The sequence below is a fragment of the Apteryx rowi genome, unplaced genomic scaffold, assembly GCF_003343035.1.
Source record: "Apteryx rowi isolate R43461 unplaced genomic scaffold, aptRow1 scaffold_543, whole genome shotgun sequence".
Taxonomy (NCBI): domain Eukaryota; kingdom Metazoa; phylum Chordata; class Aves; order Apterygiformes; family Apterygidae; genus Apteryx; species Apteryx rowi.
In genome coordinates, this window is record NW_020450809.1 from 111,211 (window position 1) to 128,752 (window position 17,542).

Genomic DNA, 17,542 nt, shown 5'->3' on the forward strand with positions numbered 1-17,542 from the left:
CATCTCAGAAAATAATTACAAACACAAACAAGAATGCAAATTGATTCCATACCTTAAACTAGAGAACAAGACAGTGCATTAGCAGAAGGATGTCTTTTCTCTTAGGTATTTGGGAAAGAAACTGGGAAGCTTTGCTTAGTGTTAGAGTCTGTCATCAGCAAGAGGCAAAATGTAAAGGTAGTTAGATGCATGAAGAAGCCTCTGCTTTAGGGATTTCAGTGTGCTGATGATGTGCCTAACTCACTATACATGCTCTGTGAATTCCAGCAGTAGATTATCCACAACTTTATTTGCCTATATATTCTCAAAAATTTCAGACTTTGATCAGTCTGGTGGGATGGACTACTGGATTTAACCTTGATGAAAATATGCATAATAACATGAAGTTTGGATTTTGTAAAGGTACATATTGCCTATGCCTTTTGAACTTTATTCATTTCTATGCATTGATAAAAATTAAGATTGCAGACTTAAGATAAGTAAATACCGGAATTTCTGGGAATAAATCAGGAACAAATATTACATCCCTTTGGCATATCAGTAAATCCTCACAAAGTCATTTAAGTCTTCTGGTAAATTTATTTGCAGAAATAAATAGCAATGTTATTGTGTTCTAAAATATATAGGAGTAGACAAAATAATTGATTTTAATTTCTGTCCTTGGACCTCAGTACCTGAAGACATTTACATGACCAAAAAGAAATTAGTAAAAAAATGATTAAAAGAATATCATGATTGTTTTTACATCATTTTTATTCCTACATTAGGTTCTGTGTTTCCTTACTGTAGGGAATAATATCTCAGACATACAGAGAAATAGAAACTATACTGCTTGCTTTGGCTAGCTGTAAAGTCACAGTCATGAGCTCATCAGGATATAATGTCATTTAGATGTGAGCCTGAGGTTTGCCAGTTATTTTGAAAGCTAATCCTTATTTCATTTATATTTAGAAAGTTAAAAGTATAATTAAAATTTTCAGTTTGTTTAGCATATTGTCCAAACATAATACAGGTCACTATATACCTGGCATGTTTCATAGCAGTGTCTTCCCTCCAGCAGACAGTTTCCTACCCAGGGCACTTTATAATCTTTTCTCCTGGTTTATTTGTTCAATGTTCATATCAAACCAGAAAATGTTCCCTTTCTATTCCCAGTACAACCATTCTTCTTTCTCTTCTGCCTACTTTTTATTAGAATGATGTTAGCTGCAGTAGCTCATCCTCTGTTTTTCCCTTCCCTGTATAGTTGTATTGAGGAGTATCTGGACGGATTTCCTCTGCCTCTAAAGGCTCTTTAAGATCAGATTAGTTGATCATCTCATCATTTTTTAGTCCCTCGGTCAGAGGTGACCTAGAGCTTCTCGTTTTGAGCTTGACTTAATATGATGTTCTCATGTCATTGCCACTCAAGCATATGTATCACAGCTGTGAAGCTGCAGAACACGCAAGCTTTGGCAGTTATCAAGCTAGCTTTTGCATTCAGGGATGAGGTGATAAAGAAGAGCTGTAGCGTCCTGAGGCACCAATGATCGCATATGCAGGAGAAGGAAAGAAGATAAAGATTATGCAGTCTTTGACCTCAAGTGTGCATTTTTGTGTGTCTGGTTGCCTAACAATACACATCTGTGAAATCAGCATTGTATGCCCTCTAAAAAAGGGCAGTTCAGTTTGCTGATGTTACTGCAGAATGACAGACCATGATTTGATCAGCATTTGTACAGTACAATTGAACTCAAGAAAAATGAGGAGTACTAAAAATACGTAGGCTTTGCAGACAGGCAGAGGAGGATGAGCAATGGAATGGAATTTCAGCTAATGGATGTGGTATGTTCAGAATCTTTATCTAAGATATAGTATTAAAATTGCATTTCTCAGAAGATATATAGGACTGTCAGAGAAACACCACTGGCAGCATGAGAAAAAATAGTCAGTGCTTTGCTTTTGTTATTTATCTGCTTTATGAGCATAAATTAGTCATTATGCATTAACACAAAATAGTTAATATGTCACTTTGCCCTGTGCAATTCCACAGGTATCCAATGAAACAATCTTCTTGGCTGTCAGATGCATGCACCTTGGAATTGCACACCCATACATTTAGGCCCAAGTTCTCTGTCTTTCACCAGCTGGAATCTTCTCATTCATCACACTGGGTCAGGTCACGGAGGGTTGTGTAGGTGGGCTTGCTTGGCCAGCTTCCCTGCCTGGCAGCTAGGGAATGCTGACCGTGATTAATTGTGTTGCATTTACAGCACTATATGAATTGCTTTGCTTTTGCCACACTGGATAACAGACAAAAAAGAAAACAACTTTCAAAACTATTAGGTCACTAACAATACTTAAGATGCAGATTTAGTTTCTTTGTTCTAGGAAGCAAAATGTGTCAAAAAGTAATGCTGTAGATCACAACTGATTTACTCTTCAGTTGATGAAAGTAACATACTTTTAGTTTAATATGGGTGTTATAACAGTTCTATAGCACTGAGAAATGTTATCACTCTCTTGTTTTCAAATGTGATTACAACTCAGTATTTGTATCAGGGATACCTAGGATCCAGAATGAAGTATTATCTTCTAGCCAAATAAGCTAGCAGTGTTTTTAGGATCACAAAATAAATGAAAATTAGGAAAGGTCAAGGTTTATGTTTAATTTAAGTTTGCATAACTTCTCTAAAAACTATTTTTCTCTTTTGAGTTTTTATGGTGAATAGCTCTTGCTGTTCATACAAAAACTGAAACTTAAAGCCAAATTGGCTAAATGCCTCTTTTTTTCTCTGTGTCACATATTATTGCAAAAAGTCTTTACTTTTTACATTTCAAATAAAAATGTAGTCTAGGATTTGAACAGGAGCCTACAAGACTTCTTTTCTTACCATCCCAAGGGCTGAGTCCAACACAGTGCTGAGCAACCCAACCCAGATCAAAAGAAGTACTTAATTGTCCAATAGTGTCTGATCCACAGCTTGCTGGATTAAATAGAAATGCTCCCATGGCATGGGAACCACAGTGGATTTTGAATCACATCTTTATTGATTTTTATGGTGCCCTCATATTTATTACTCATCATATTCGTAGCTGAATGCCCTACTTAGCCCTGAAAATCCAACAATACAGGCAGAACTATTACCGCCTAATTCAACTTTTAGTACAGGATGGTCCAGGCAAATTATCATTGAGTCTGGTTCTTCTCACATTTATGTCTATATAAACTATATAACTATATATATATATATATATATATATATAACTATATAACTATTTCTGCTGAAGATAATCAAATTAGGGTGATGTGAAAGTGGAGTGAGAGAACCAGGATGGCTGTTACTGACTGGATCAAACCCCTGTGGATCTGGCTGAGGGTGGGGTGACGCAGTCCTAAAGAGCTACTCAGCTCTTTTCTTCTTTCTGTTCAGTAGCTTTGAGCCCAACCAAGTAGTCTGTAGCCCACCAAACCATGTCACTATTCAAAACAAAAACAAGTTCAAGGCATATGCTGGTCTTCATATCATTTGTGAAGATGTATGTATTCCTGTGAGGGAAACTGCAGACTGATCAGAGAAGCTAAAAGTTACACTGGATTTAGTTAAAGTAGTTTAAGATACTATTACCTTTGGCTGTCTGCCTTGTCTCTCTGCTCGAGCTGAAAATACCAGAACAGATACATGCCTGTGCCCAATCCACCTTTCTTCACAGGCCTGTTTTTTACCTAAAGCCACCATCTTCCATTACTCAAGGTAATATGCTGAGCTGTAATGGGAGCAGGTCAGGTAATGAAGGATGTTTCTGTCTACCTCTCCTGCAATGGGCCAATAATTTCTGGTAGACGGGAGAACAGATAAGAAGGGAATATCATGTCTTATGACATAGCAGTTAAATCCATTGGAGAACATCTGTCAGAGCCCCAAAGAAACAGGCAAGAAGCCACACCCTCAGCATACTTTGGAGAAAAGAGGGAATTCTGGGGCCAAATCTTAGGCTTAAAACTCTGAAAAAAAGAAATTATTTCAGATATCCTCTGTTCTCTGATTCCTCCCAAAGTTCACAAAAACTACAGGTTATAATTTTTCCTCTAAAAAAGGTAAATGGAGGTAAAGTAGAGGATGTGATTCCATCATCAATTTACCCACATAAGATTTTGAATGTTAGCTTTTAGGTCAAAGAAAGGTGAATTGTTCCCAGGAAAGGCATATTAAACTGAGCACTGACAAAGGATTTATTTTTGATTCAGTCCCATCTGATTGTGTGTGATTACATCTGTTTCAATGTCTCATATAAAAACAGGCAGAAGGAAAGTTTTATAGCATGGCAATCATAATCTAATGCAACATCTTTTGTCATGCACAATTCACATTCTTTGTGCAGTATGACTAATATATTTGAAAAGTTGGAATGTTATAATACATTCCTTTTGAAAGTGAGATAAAAATAAAGGATATGTAGTCAGATAAAAGTGAGAAATAGAACGCACCAGATCCTCCAATACCTTGGCTTTGCTCTGAACTATCAGTGCCATCTGGTTTAAAGGCCAAATAATTCTGGAGAGGAAAAAGCATCTAAGAGTGATCTAAGAGTAAGAATGATCTTCTGGTGGTATAGAAGTTCTTAATACATTTGGTGTCTCTACCGCTGACAGAGGAAATGGAGTGAAGATGAAAAACAGGGTGCGTAGCTGCAACAGCAGCACTTTGGTCTCTGGCTGCGCTTTTAAACAGCTCTGCATCCTTCAGAGCCTGCCATACGTTAAATCAGCTGTTATGTTTCTCTAACTGAGTGCAGGAAAAATTGCTGCTACAGAGGAGAACAGGGTTAAAATAGCTCAGTGGTGAGTTTCAAACCTTACCTACATAGCATCCTTCAATCCATGCAGGGTAACTCATTTATAGTCAAGTGTCTGGCCCGGTATGTCTTTGTTGTTCTCTAATGAGCAGTAGTTTCAACTATTACATAGCAGCATGTATATTCTCAACCCCCACCCCCATATATATCCAAGTTTAATCAAAAGATTATACTTACATTTACATTGCTGGTGACTAAATTTATATGTTTTCATTTTTAGTTACAATCTATTACTATTTTACAGTTTATTACTATTTATTATATGCTGTTACCACAGTCTATTATCTACAGTGCATTACAGTCTGTTACAGAGTTTTCTTCTGAGATTATCATCAGCTAAAAAATATTAGAGCTGCCTTGAGCCTTCAGTTTAATTTTCTGAATCTTTGAGTGGATATGCCATCTACTCTGCTACTTCTAGATCATGCAGGGTGTGTAGGTAACTACAACCAAACAGTTCTGTAATTCTGCAGCCAACTGCGATTCAGCTTAGAGAGGTCCAGCAGCATTCTCCAGCTGCCATGGTTCCTGAACTCTTGTTCTACAGCTAAATGTTAGCGTGGCTGAGGTCCCTTCTGCACCTCCATATTCAAATATATTCAAAGGGCTGCAAGATGGGGACTCAGACCATTTACTCCAACTCTCTGCCTGCTGGGAGAGCCCTTGCTGTGTCCCACAGATTGACCCACATCCCTGCCTGCCTCCTGTGCTCAAGAGGAAGGCAGAAAGTCTGTCCTGGTATACAACCCGCAAAGAACTAGACACTAATTTTCCTCTCTTGAGTATTCTGCATACTTTCCCAGGTATTTCCCATCTTATTTCTTCTCCTATTGCATGCATAAAGTGTGAAGCAGTAGCCCTTCCTGTTAGGAAGGGCTGAAGTCTTGTTCAAATGTCTGCTCTGGATATATATTGTATATTTATTTTTGGAAGGCTAAGTTGCAGTCACTGAAGGAAAGTAAACCACATGTGTCTGTCTTTCCAGCTCACATTTAATTATTTAATTTCAAAGATGTCTAATTTCTCTCGATGTTATTGAAAATCCCAGTTGTGAAACCTTAACTGTTCAGAATACCTATATTATTTTAGATTGTTTTAGCTATAGAATATCAGCTTCAAAATAAGACACTGTTATACCTTCTCCCTGTTTGCTTAAATATAAGTAAGGTCAGCAGTTTTGAAATAGTTACAGTCTTGTTCGTTAATGTGTTTGTTGTCATTTTGGCTACACTAAACTTGTCATTGAATTACTCATCAAGATACTGAAAAGCTTGTTTTAGTGATACAAGGATAATCGAATTGTTACCATAGGTGAGTAAATTAATGTTAACATTTCTTGTTTGAATTCTCTAGGTCTTCAAATTCTATTCATAAAACAAGGAGAAAGACTTAATGGAAAATATGCTAGAAGCCTGATTAGAATTTGAATAATAGGAAAGTGCTTTACATTGTAGCACAGATTGGAAAGTGGTTGCAAAATGAATCTCTAAATCTTCATATATACTTCTGTACCTGTGAACAAATATATTATCAGGACCACATTCACTCTCCACAAAATATCTTCCATCGCACTGGCATGGTTTTTTTTTTTTTTTTTTGGGGGGGGGGAGGGGATTGTACAGTTAGGAGACATTAGTGATATAACTTTTCTATGCTTGTCCTTTGATATGTTGTTTCCAGATAAGATTTTCTTTTTCCTCTGTTATATATGTTTGCAGGAGTACGGAAAATAGAAACAAGCTTTATTTTTGTAAAAATACTGAGGCTAGAGAATGGACAAAAGACATTTCCTGCTATTTTGATGGCCCCCAAATTTTTTGGGCTGGAAAATCTGCTTCCCTAAGTATGCCCATTTACCCCACACACTTTAAGTATACTTGTGCTGAATGCACTGTTTTTAAGACAATATCCCTAAGACAAGACCAAAGACTAGTTCTGCAGTCAAGTCAAAGATATAGCTATAATACCAGGCAACTGATTCTTCACAAGACAAATGACTCAGACATGAATACTGAAAATTTTAGCATCCATCCATCTTCTCCCTGTCTTCTTCTGACCTCTACTGAAAAATGGCCTCCTTTCAAAGTATGCATTCCTTTACAGAGGAGGTGCACCTGGAACTGAATATAGAATATAAGGAGGAATAAAGTATGAACAAGACAGTTATTCATGACCCTCTTGAAAATAACTGTTTCTTGCAAGTTACTTAGACATAGCTACACAGATGCCAATCAATTCTCTAGTCAAATGGGTATGTTGATACAAAAGTCTAAAAATGCCTATGCTTGATAAGAAATTACAAAATTTCAGAATAATTAAGAAGAAATAAATAAATTTGAATGTGGAAATTTTTTCATGGCTAAGTCTAATATTTCTTTTCTGATTTTTTTAAAGAGCAACATGCATTCTCTACGATGTATTGCAGAGCCAGAGCTGACATGGGCTGCCTTTTTTATCTTTTCATTTGAAATATTTTATTCCCACTGATTTTTTTTAGGTTTTAATGAGATTTTAAATGAATTAAAAATGAATGAAAGATAAGAAAAAGAATGAAAAACTGTACTTTATGTCATAAATCCTGATTCTGCTCCTCTTCATCTGTTAACTTGTACGTAATTCTAGTATCAATCAGGTCTCCTTATTCTGTGCAGCATGGAGCAAATGTTTTGTGGTCAGCAACTAAAACTAACATGCCAAATTTTGTTATTTTGTCACATTGATTAATTCTGCAACAATTTTAAAAAGTTAAAAAATTAAACCAGCAATGGTTACTAAATGAGACAAAAAAAATCGGAGGAGAAATGTAACTATCATTCTTAAACATTTCAATTCAGTAGATATGGTCTGGTGGAAAAGTAGAAAAACTCCTTAGCTATATATTTTCTAAGAACAACATCTCAAAAATGAATGCTTTTGGTTCCTCACTTCTTGAGCCCCCAAGAACAGATTCTGCAGGTTTGTGTAGGATCCCTGCAAGAGCTAAGCCTTCATTTGAGAAACGCTGCCTTTAAAGAGCCTGCAAACTGGAACTTGGCTGGCTCTTGTGGGTGAAGAGACAGAAGAGCGTGAAAAGGCACATGTAGTATTTATAGCTAATCCTAACATATAAGGGCTGATGAACCCATATGCTGTGTGCTCAAGGTGTTTGTAGATATCTACCCAGCATATAGCTTACTTGACACATTTGACATCTTTGGAGAAGGTCTGTGATAACATGGGTGGGATGGATGGGTTACCAAATATTTTTCTACCTGTTGAAGATATATTTTGTTTAATGGTGTTTTACAAAGTTCTTTATTTATAAAGAAATTCTGCCAGCTACATTTGGACTGTCAAGCTCTTATCTCTGTTCTTGACTACTCTATGGATGATATTTCCCAAAAGCTACCATAAGGGCACAGAGGTGTAGTGATTTCTGCACATCAAGAAACTGAGTCTCTTGGATTCATTTGTTCTGAAGAGGAACAAATAAAACACAGTCCAGTGGCTGCACTTGCTATGTTTGCTGATTATTTCATTCAGAAAGAAGTCTGAAGATCCACTGAAAAAGGGTTTTCTCAGGGCAAGGGTGATTGTGCTTGGAGGGAGTCTGAAAGAAAGAAATGAGGGGCATTTAGAGGCAATGTGAAGCCAATGCCTTTTTGGAGCTCCGCTGTTATCTGCTGTGAACAACATTGTTTGCACAAAAACTGATGTTCAGCTGTAATTCCAGAATCTGAACAGCTAACACTACTGAGCAGTATTCCTTAGAGAATCTGGAAAAATAGAATAAATGTCACATTTAAAAAGCAGGGAGATATATTGCAAATCTTGCCTAGGGTTTTCTGTCAAGTAACACTGACTGAACTGTTGTGACATTGGAATCCCATTCCCACATTGATTGCTTAATGCCATTCCCAGCTAATAAGATGGTTAATGCCAAAGTCAATTAATAAGAGGATCAGTTCTACTTCAGGTAAATATTTCTTTTGTCAAATAGTATTCAGTGTATAATATTTAATTGTTATAAAATTGAAAAAAATGGTAGTTGCTGATCATCAAATTTTTGACATATGAAAGGCTCAGAAAAAACTTTGAATTACATAGAAGTGGAGCATGAAATGTGCTATATATACCATATACACTAAATAATATTGCTGCATATCTTTGAAAAGCATGTATTATCTACATGAAATATACAACAGACTAAATGAAAAGAAAAAAATGAATACAAGAGAACCTGATTTTCTGTAGGGTTATTCCAGTTTTAAATCAACATAATTCACACCAAAACCTGGTATAATGTTACAGGGATTTTTCTTATTAAAAGCATAGCAAGCAAAAAAAGAGGGGAAAGTCTTCTTATGAAAGTCTTCTAGACTTTGTCATGTTTAGTTCATTCAAATCTATACTGACAATATTTTACCAAGTATTAGTTGAAAAATGCCTGATGTTTCCAGTAAGTAATACAATATTTTGCCTATTTAAAATCGATAGAAGTTGAGTCGGCTTTTTAACCTGAAAAGGGTGTGATGAATCTTGCAAAGGATAGTTATTTGTTTGTTTCATTTATACTCTCCTGTGTTCACAGGAAATACACTATCATAGATCCATATGATCCTTGCAATTCATAAATGCATAGATCACTGTGGAAAGCTTTCTTGAACATTCAGGTTAATGGCTTTTCAGTTTGCAAAGTTACTGTTTTGTGTATGACAGGTGTGTGCATAAACTAAGCACGAGAAGGTAAATAGGTAATTTGTTTGCTTGCTTTCTAATTTGGAAAGAATACTAATTATCATGTTTGCAGAAATTAGGTAGATAATATGTAACAAAGAAACCAGTTCTAGTTCCTCATTTGAGTAATTTAAAGGTTAGATGTGGAAGTATTGTTTGTTCTTAGCTTGCACACGTAAGCCAGCAGTTGAGCTATGTTACATCATGTATACATATGTAAATACATATCTTACATTGTATATACGTGCCTACAATTTTCGCTTATTTCAAAAAAAGGAGTTTTCAACCCATGCAGAAAGACTTATAATAACATTGCTATGAGTAATGTGGGTCATGGCAATACACTGGCTAGAAACGACAAGATTTAAAATATTTCATGTTGTTTTACTTACTGTCAAAAAAAATATTGTAATGTTATGAAGTTCAAGTGCTGTCTCCCAAGATGCCTGGGGTCTTGGACCCACTGAGATCAACAGGAATTTTGTCCTTAACTTCAGTGACTTAGGTTTATAAGTGTTTATGTGTTAAGAAAGTGATTGGAAGCATAAAATCTCTGCCCCATTTGGGAGCCATTTCTGATATTTCAAACCTTAAATTTGACTGAACTAAATACAGAAAAAAAAACCCTTTACCACAAGATATGTAAGCTGGAAGATCCAGCAAACCAACAACAAATGATTTTGCTCAGATTTTTCCAGTCTCTATGTCATGTTCAAGTAGCAGAAATACATATAATTTACTTCTAAATAGATCCAGTGAGACTGATAGACTCTTTTGGCTATGATTCCAGTAGATGTTGATTGTCTGCATTGATACTATGCTAATATTTTCTTTCCAGCATTCAAAATATATTATAATAATGTGGACAGTTTCAAAACACCAAAATCTCAACTTTTCACAACCCCTGGGTTCTATATGCTTTGTAAGAAACAATAGGCTGGTCCCTGAAGGCATAGCTTTAATTTACATATGGATGGAAGGTTATGACTGGTGCTTATGTTATCTGAATACCCCAAGTAGTACCATCTCCTGAACTCTGTAGAAATAAATATTTAGTTAGGGCTGTATAGATTTAAAAATTCAACACCTAGGTTACATTTTGCTGTGCTTAAAAATCAGTCCTCATGTTGCATGAATGGAAAATAGTGTTTAAAAGCTGCAAAATAATCCACATGAAACACATTTTTCTGCAGCAATAGACATACCATAAGAAATGGATTTATGTCCAGTGCCTTGCACTATGAAGCAATTTTTGACAGAGATAAATTAGCCTGAGAAAAATGAAAAAAAAAGCATGAATCAAAAGAAAGAGTGAAAAGGGTAAGGTATTAAGACCAGATAAGTACAAAAATAACTAAGTTAACTGAATAAACATTATGAAAACAAAATATAGCCAAGGGAATAGCAAGGAAGTAGCACAAATACTTCAAAGTAAGTCTTATTTTCATGAAAAACAATACTATGATTAGTCTCAGTTTTCTAGCCTAAAGGTATTTTTCTAAGAATTCTTTTGTACATTATTCATATTCTTAGTATAAAGAGCCATGTTGGCTCTGTTACGCTTGGTAGTAGTGTAGCAACAGAAAGAGCTGTTTTGCTCTCTGCTTTGCATTCTTTCATTAAAGTGGGCTCGAATGGTAAAGTGGCAATGGAATTTGGCACTCAAGTGTCTACCTTTGGTCTCACAGCTAGAATTTGATTCCCAGTATTCACAGTACCTTTTGAAAATGATGAGTCAGACAGATGCTGGCAGACTTCCAGATCTTGGTTACATGTGTGAAAGGACACTGCTTTTCTTTTAAAGAAGGGAAAGAAAAAAAAATCCCAGATGAGCAGTCATAGTTCTGTGCCTAGAGAGAAGAAGGATGAACTGAATTTGCATTAGAAATCCCTGCACCCAATTAGAGAGTAGAGGAATGTACAGTAGTCATAAGTAGACCTCTCTTGCATTTCCAATTCTCAACAGCAGGAGAGGAAACAATGTAAAAGGAGAATTTTTGTTTTAAAGAAAAGTTTTTTTGTGAGTCTGAGAACAATTCTTTTTTTTTAAGAAAGCTGAATATTAAATAATAAAAGAAACATATGTCTTGAAAGATATAGGCTTGATTTACACCTTTCACTGACAATGCATTAATATAACTTTATTGACATCAGAGACATTTTTCCTGATTCAAACTTACATGAGCTACAGATTTGATGTGAATCTTATCCCACAGAGAAACAAAACATTTCAGGCAATGATGGGGTTCTAAAGGTACCACTGGAAGGGCTTTGCCTGGAGAGCAAGGATTGAGCTGGGGAACCTGAGCACAGCCTGGAGTCTAAACTCCCCCAAATTCAGGAAAGGCTGGATGTGATATTTTTTATTTAAACCAAAGCCACTAGGATCTGATGAACCAGAGAAAGGGGTAAAGGGTTTAGAGTCATCTTATGCCACAAACAATGGTGACCTCTTCTGGCCAAGGACAAAAATTTTAAAAATGATGCCCTTAATTTCAACATTCATTTTTCAGCTTGAATCAAGTCATTCCCCTCCAAAAGTAAGTACCCAAACTCCATTTCTTAAAACTGCGACTTTATCCATTAAAAAGAGGAAATCCCGGATGTGGAGGTGATTTAATGTGCCTATAAGTATTCTATCAATGTGGCATATGCCATGTAATTTATAAGTATCTGGTACTTTCTAAGTTACCCTAGAACTGTCTGGCTCTATTATTGCCACTTTTAAGGTAAAAGACCCCACGGAAAAAGTTCAGAGTGAGAATTTGCAAGCAAAAGTGAGTGTTCATTTGTCAACTGTATTTGTAGGTGCAACTAGTGCAATTGCATGCACAAATATGAATACATTGCTGTATTTACTGTATTTACAAGTTTTGTGAGTAAGCATTGCAGAATGTGGCTGGAAGGAACTTCAGGAGAATGTCACCAAAGTTCCTGAAAGGCCAAATAGTATTGGATGAGAGTCTAGGATGAGAGACTAACACACAGAAGAGTGAAATTCTGACCAGCATAGATGTCAATAGAAATTTTGCAATCAAGCTCAACATCACAGTTCATCCCTAAGTCCTTAAATGACTCATTCTTATTTTAAATTATTCTCTAAGTGTTGTGTCACATGGAGCTGGTAAATTATTTCATGTAAAACATTAAAGCAGGAATACATATTATTTCTATGGCAATATTAATTCAGATTTTCTCAGCAGAAATCACAAAAGCTTTAAAAGTTTCCGCAAAGCAGAAATGCAAATACCTCTGTAAAAAATCAGTTTCAAGTCAGTTTGAAAACTGACAGTATCTTATGCTGTTCAGATGAAAATACAGTTATGGTTGGTGGTTATCATAAGACACAGAACAAAACAAAATACAAAAAAAAAGCTGCTAAAATATTTTCAGTGCAATGGCTGAGTCTTCCTAAATATTGTAGCTGTTAAAACAGATGAAGTTCCATCTGTGGTTGGTAGTAATGCAAGTTTAATCCTATGTCTTGTTAAAGTCATTCTCCGGTTGATGGAATTTCAGCCTATCATGCATTAAAAGGTTGTTCCAAAGCAAGGTTAGAAGTTTTATATCAAGGATGATGAAACCTGTGAATGCCATTGCTAAAGGACCTTCTAATAACTGATAATTTATGACATCAATTCTCAAATTCAGAATACAGCCACACCACACGACTAAATTGGTTCTTTATTCTTTGTTGCTTTTTGAAATATTTGTTAGAAAAGACACCTGTCCTTATTTCAGAAGAGACAATAATCCAGGACCATTGTACTTCCTGGATAAACATTTTGATTATTTTTTTAATTTTATTCAATACTTCTTTATTTTAAACTTAAACTCTTTATAGGATAGTACAGTCTTAGGAAATATCTATGCTGTTGCACTATCTGAGGGTTTGAAATTGTACTTAAGACAAAACCCTTTAGTTCCACCCTGGTTCAAGATCGATGTGAAGAGGACCCAGGCAAGAAGCTATCTGGATTTCCAGCAGGTGCAAAGGGGACAGGTTTGAGCTTAGATCCCACCTGCGAGAAGGCTCAGACTTAACAGACTTACATTATTTGGTGCTGTGAACTCCAGCCCAGCTTGGACACAGATAACATATAGCTGTAACATTATTGATTTAATTCATTTAGGATTTCTCTCTGTGGTTGAAAAGAAGCTTTGAATATATAGAGAAAAGTTGGTCACTGGAAGCCAAAATGCTTTACTTTACTGAGGAAACATCTGGTATACTTAGATATTTTCATATATGATGTTAGCAACATCAAAAGAGGCCTCCAATCATACTCAGATATAATTGGGAAGTTCTTGAAAATCTTTCCATTATAACCTCTGAAGTTCCCCAGCTGCTAAGAAAAACACTGCCCCAAAGCCACTGCCAGCCACACACAGGCATGTTCGAAGAGCAATTCAAGTGGCTGGGAATCTGAAAGCTACTGCAGGAAATGGGCAATTTCCAGGATAAGTTCTATTCAGGAGGAGCGCCTTTGTTAAATACTTGGCTTTTTGATTGAAAATATTGAGCAAGGGGGGATTAAAGAAAATCAATTCAGTCCCCAAAACGAACTCTTGCAAATTTGAAGCTTGTTGCCTGTTTCCTCCTTTTTCTCTGGGGGAAAGAGAGATGGGGGAGCATCACCATTGTTGACAGCTTTCAGTTTAATTTTCTCACGTGAATTAATTCATCAAGTCTGACACTGAGAACTAACTAATGGATGAAATGAGTGGCTCTGAAAAGCAATATTGGCGTAGAAATACTGTTCTTGTTCAATACGCAACTGCAGAAAAGGAACAGTTTGAAAAATGCCTCTCCACTCTGAAAGGCTAACTTTTTTGGTATATACTACCAAAAGTATTTGCTGGTGTTAGCATACAGTTTGTTGTCTATTTTGATGTTAGGTGTAAATTTACTTCTTATGAGTGTTGCTATTTACAGCCTGAAATTTTAACTGTGCTTTTAGCCATAGGAAGCAAACAAACAGAAAACAAGCGCTAAATTTTATGGAGGAAATATGATATTAAGTCTGAGACATGACAGAATTGACTAGCCTGTTGGCAGTCTTGCTATACTTCTTGCTTACTACCCTGGATCTGCATTCATGTTCCACTTTGTAATGTAAACAGAAATTCACATTTAATAAAATATTTTAATTTTGAATGACCAAGTGCACATATAAAATGTGGTAGTGGACAATAACATTTTCAGAACTAGTGCTTGTGTCACAACATGGCCATCTTAAAAGTGGCAATTTATCAGTTTAGGAGAAATTTCACTGAGAGTTAGGAAAACTTGTCTTACAAGGAAATGAGAGGCAGTTCGTGTTTCATCAGTAAAGAGGGAATAAACAGGTTTAGGGGCTGGGGTAAAGGACAGTGTCAGTAAATTGTTTCTTTTCTAATTTTGTTTTCTGCAGTTTGTGTGTTAATTGGTCTCAGCTTCTGCTACTGTAATGTGACATAGCTTTGTTAATAATTCTGAAGGTAACAAAACACTACACCTTTCTCCTTTGGCTCAGGCAAAATTGCCCTTCAGTCTTGTTAGGTGTGACACTAAGACTTCTTTTTTCAAGGAATTGCCCTTTGAGCAATACATATCTAATCTTTCTTTTTCCTTCTTTCTTCCAGGCTGGACTGTGCTAAAGCCAGTGTCAAGAGTTCTTCCAGTCTTTTAGGGGCCCAGACACCTGCTAATCTGGTGGTGGGCCTCACATGGCCTATTTTGTGTTCACAGGATATAACATTAAAAAATACACCCAAGAAAACAATATACAAAGACTTCTTCTTCCTACTTGCAGCTAGATTGTTTTTTTTCTGTTTCTATACTAGGATCTTCCTTATGAGATACTGATTAAGGTATCTAATATCTTCAAGAATCATCTGTCTGAAGAAGGCTTTTTGTGAAGGCTGACTTTGCAGTAGGATGTCTGCCTTTAAGGATGTATTTTATATTATTATTTTTAGAGACCCCTGTTCATAACTTCTAGGTTAGCAGACTGGATAAACAGCTAGACAAGTAGGTTGTAATAATTGAAAATTCATAAAAATCTAGAAAAGATTTCACCCCTTTCTCAGTGGAAGAAACAGGGTGATTTATCTACATGTTTTTACTTTCCTAATCTCTAGAATAAAACTAAATATTTTATTAAAAATATCCAATACAGTAATTCTCTGTTTTGGCTGTGAGATCCACTGCTGTGAGGAACTCCTGAATTTTTTCTATCTACTGTAAGCATTCCATTTTTAAGATGGTAGTGATCACTACATGCATGCCCACAACACAGTTTTGTCCCATACATCAGTCCTGAAATGGTCCTATGTTCAGTGTAGTTCAGATGGAAAGTACCAAAACTGAAATAGTTCATAAGGGGAGGAAAAGAAGTCCATTCTCGGGACACTGGAACTAAATGAATTTGCCTATGTAAGATGGGTATAATTAGGTAGTGCCATCTTAGCCAACACTGAAACACATGAAACCTGAATACTGCATTTAGCTTTCAGACATCAGCAAAGAATCTGATGTTCTGACCACTTTTGTTCAGAGCATAACTAGTATCATCTCTAAGTCATGCAAATCTGCAATCATTTATTTCATGCTTCACACTCTTTTACTGAATTGCATAACCAGAATGGTTCTATACAGTTCAGTACTTACAGGCTTCAGTCAAGATGTTTTGAAATGAACTCATCAAAAACTTTGCCTATCTATCTAGCCTCTTTCTAGAATTTCGAACAAGTTAATCCCCAGAATTAATTTGAGTCCTTTAATGTGTTAGATCCCTGAAGATCTGAAGACAACAGCAATGGTACCACAGGTCTGAAGCACATCCCTTGAGCCTTCCACAGTTTTAAACAAATCAGCAGATAGTAAAGTGGCCTGAAACACTGGTTCATCAGGATAACCTTCTAGTCTGCTTTTCAAGCATGTCTTGTAACTTCAACCATTTGACTGTTTATTTATTTGTATGAATGCAGGTAATTTCTGATTCGCAGATCCATGGGCATTTGTTCCCATCTGAGGACTGCTGTGCTGGCTAAAATGCCCCTTGGCATTGCAGTCAAGGTCTAACTTCTTTCCCAAAGCTAGGACACACTCGATCACATTTTGATCAGTAGTTTGTTCTTTGTCGTGGGTTTGCTGAAAGAAGTCTAGCATTCTGTGAAGTAAATCAAGTGTCTATAAACCAATAAATACCTGTGGTATTTCCTTAATTTCAGGCAAGAAGTAAGGTAATATATTGTCCTATATCTTAGATTCCATAACTGTGAGTTTTAACAACATTCCCAGCAACACACCAGTGAACAGTTTTACCAATCTGTCAGGAGAGGATTTTATCAGATGAACATTTAACTGGGCCCAGGGTTTCTGTTTCAGACAAGCTGGGATTGCTGAGCTTTTGAGTTCCACCACTAACAGGCTATTATATCATAACCTCCATAAACCAGATAGATCAATCAATACTACACAAGGAAAAGTGCCAACTCAGAGTGGCTTTCAGAAGCTGCCCGAACCTTTGAAATAAGTTATATATTGAAGTGAAGAGGACTGTGGGTTTAGGTTGTTGCCTGACATTTTGGGCAACAGATTTCAGGTCAGAAGCCCAGTCAGCATCCACTCCTCAGATCTGTCCATGCCACAGACAGTTTGATCTCACAAGTCATAGATCAGCTCAAAGATCAAATTCTAGTACATTGAGGGAACCAACAGATAAATTTGAAAGGCTTCAATCATTGTGTCCAGGATTTTCCTWATCAAAAGGAAGGCTTAACCTCTAACTTCAGTCTGGAAGCTACATGATCAGTTTAACAGCTTTCACTTCGGCTATATGTCCATACATTTTTCAAGATATACTGGATACACAAAAGTCCACCTTTCAAGATCATCCTTCTAGTGTCCTTTTAGAAGTAAACCTTCTAGCGTTATACTGTCCCCTTAGTTCTTACAGAGTATTTTTGTCTTTCCTTTCTGCCTATTGCTAATATGGCCAGCCAC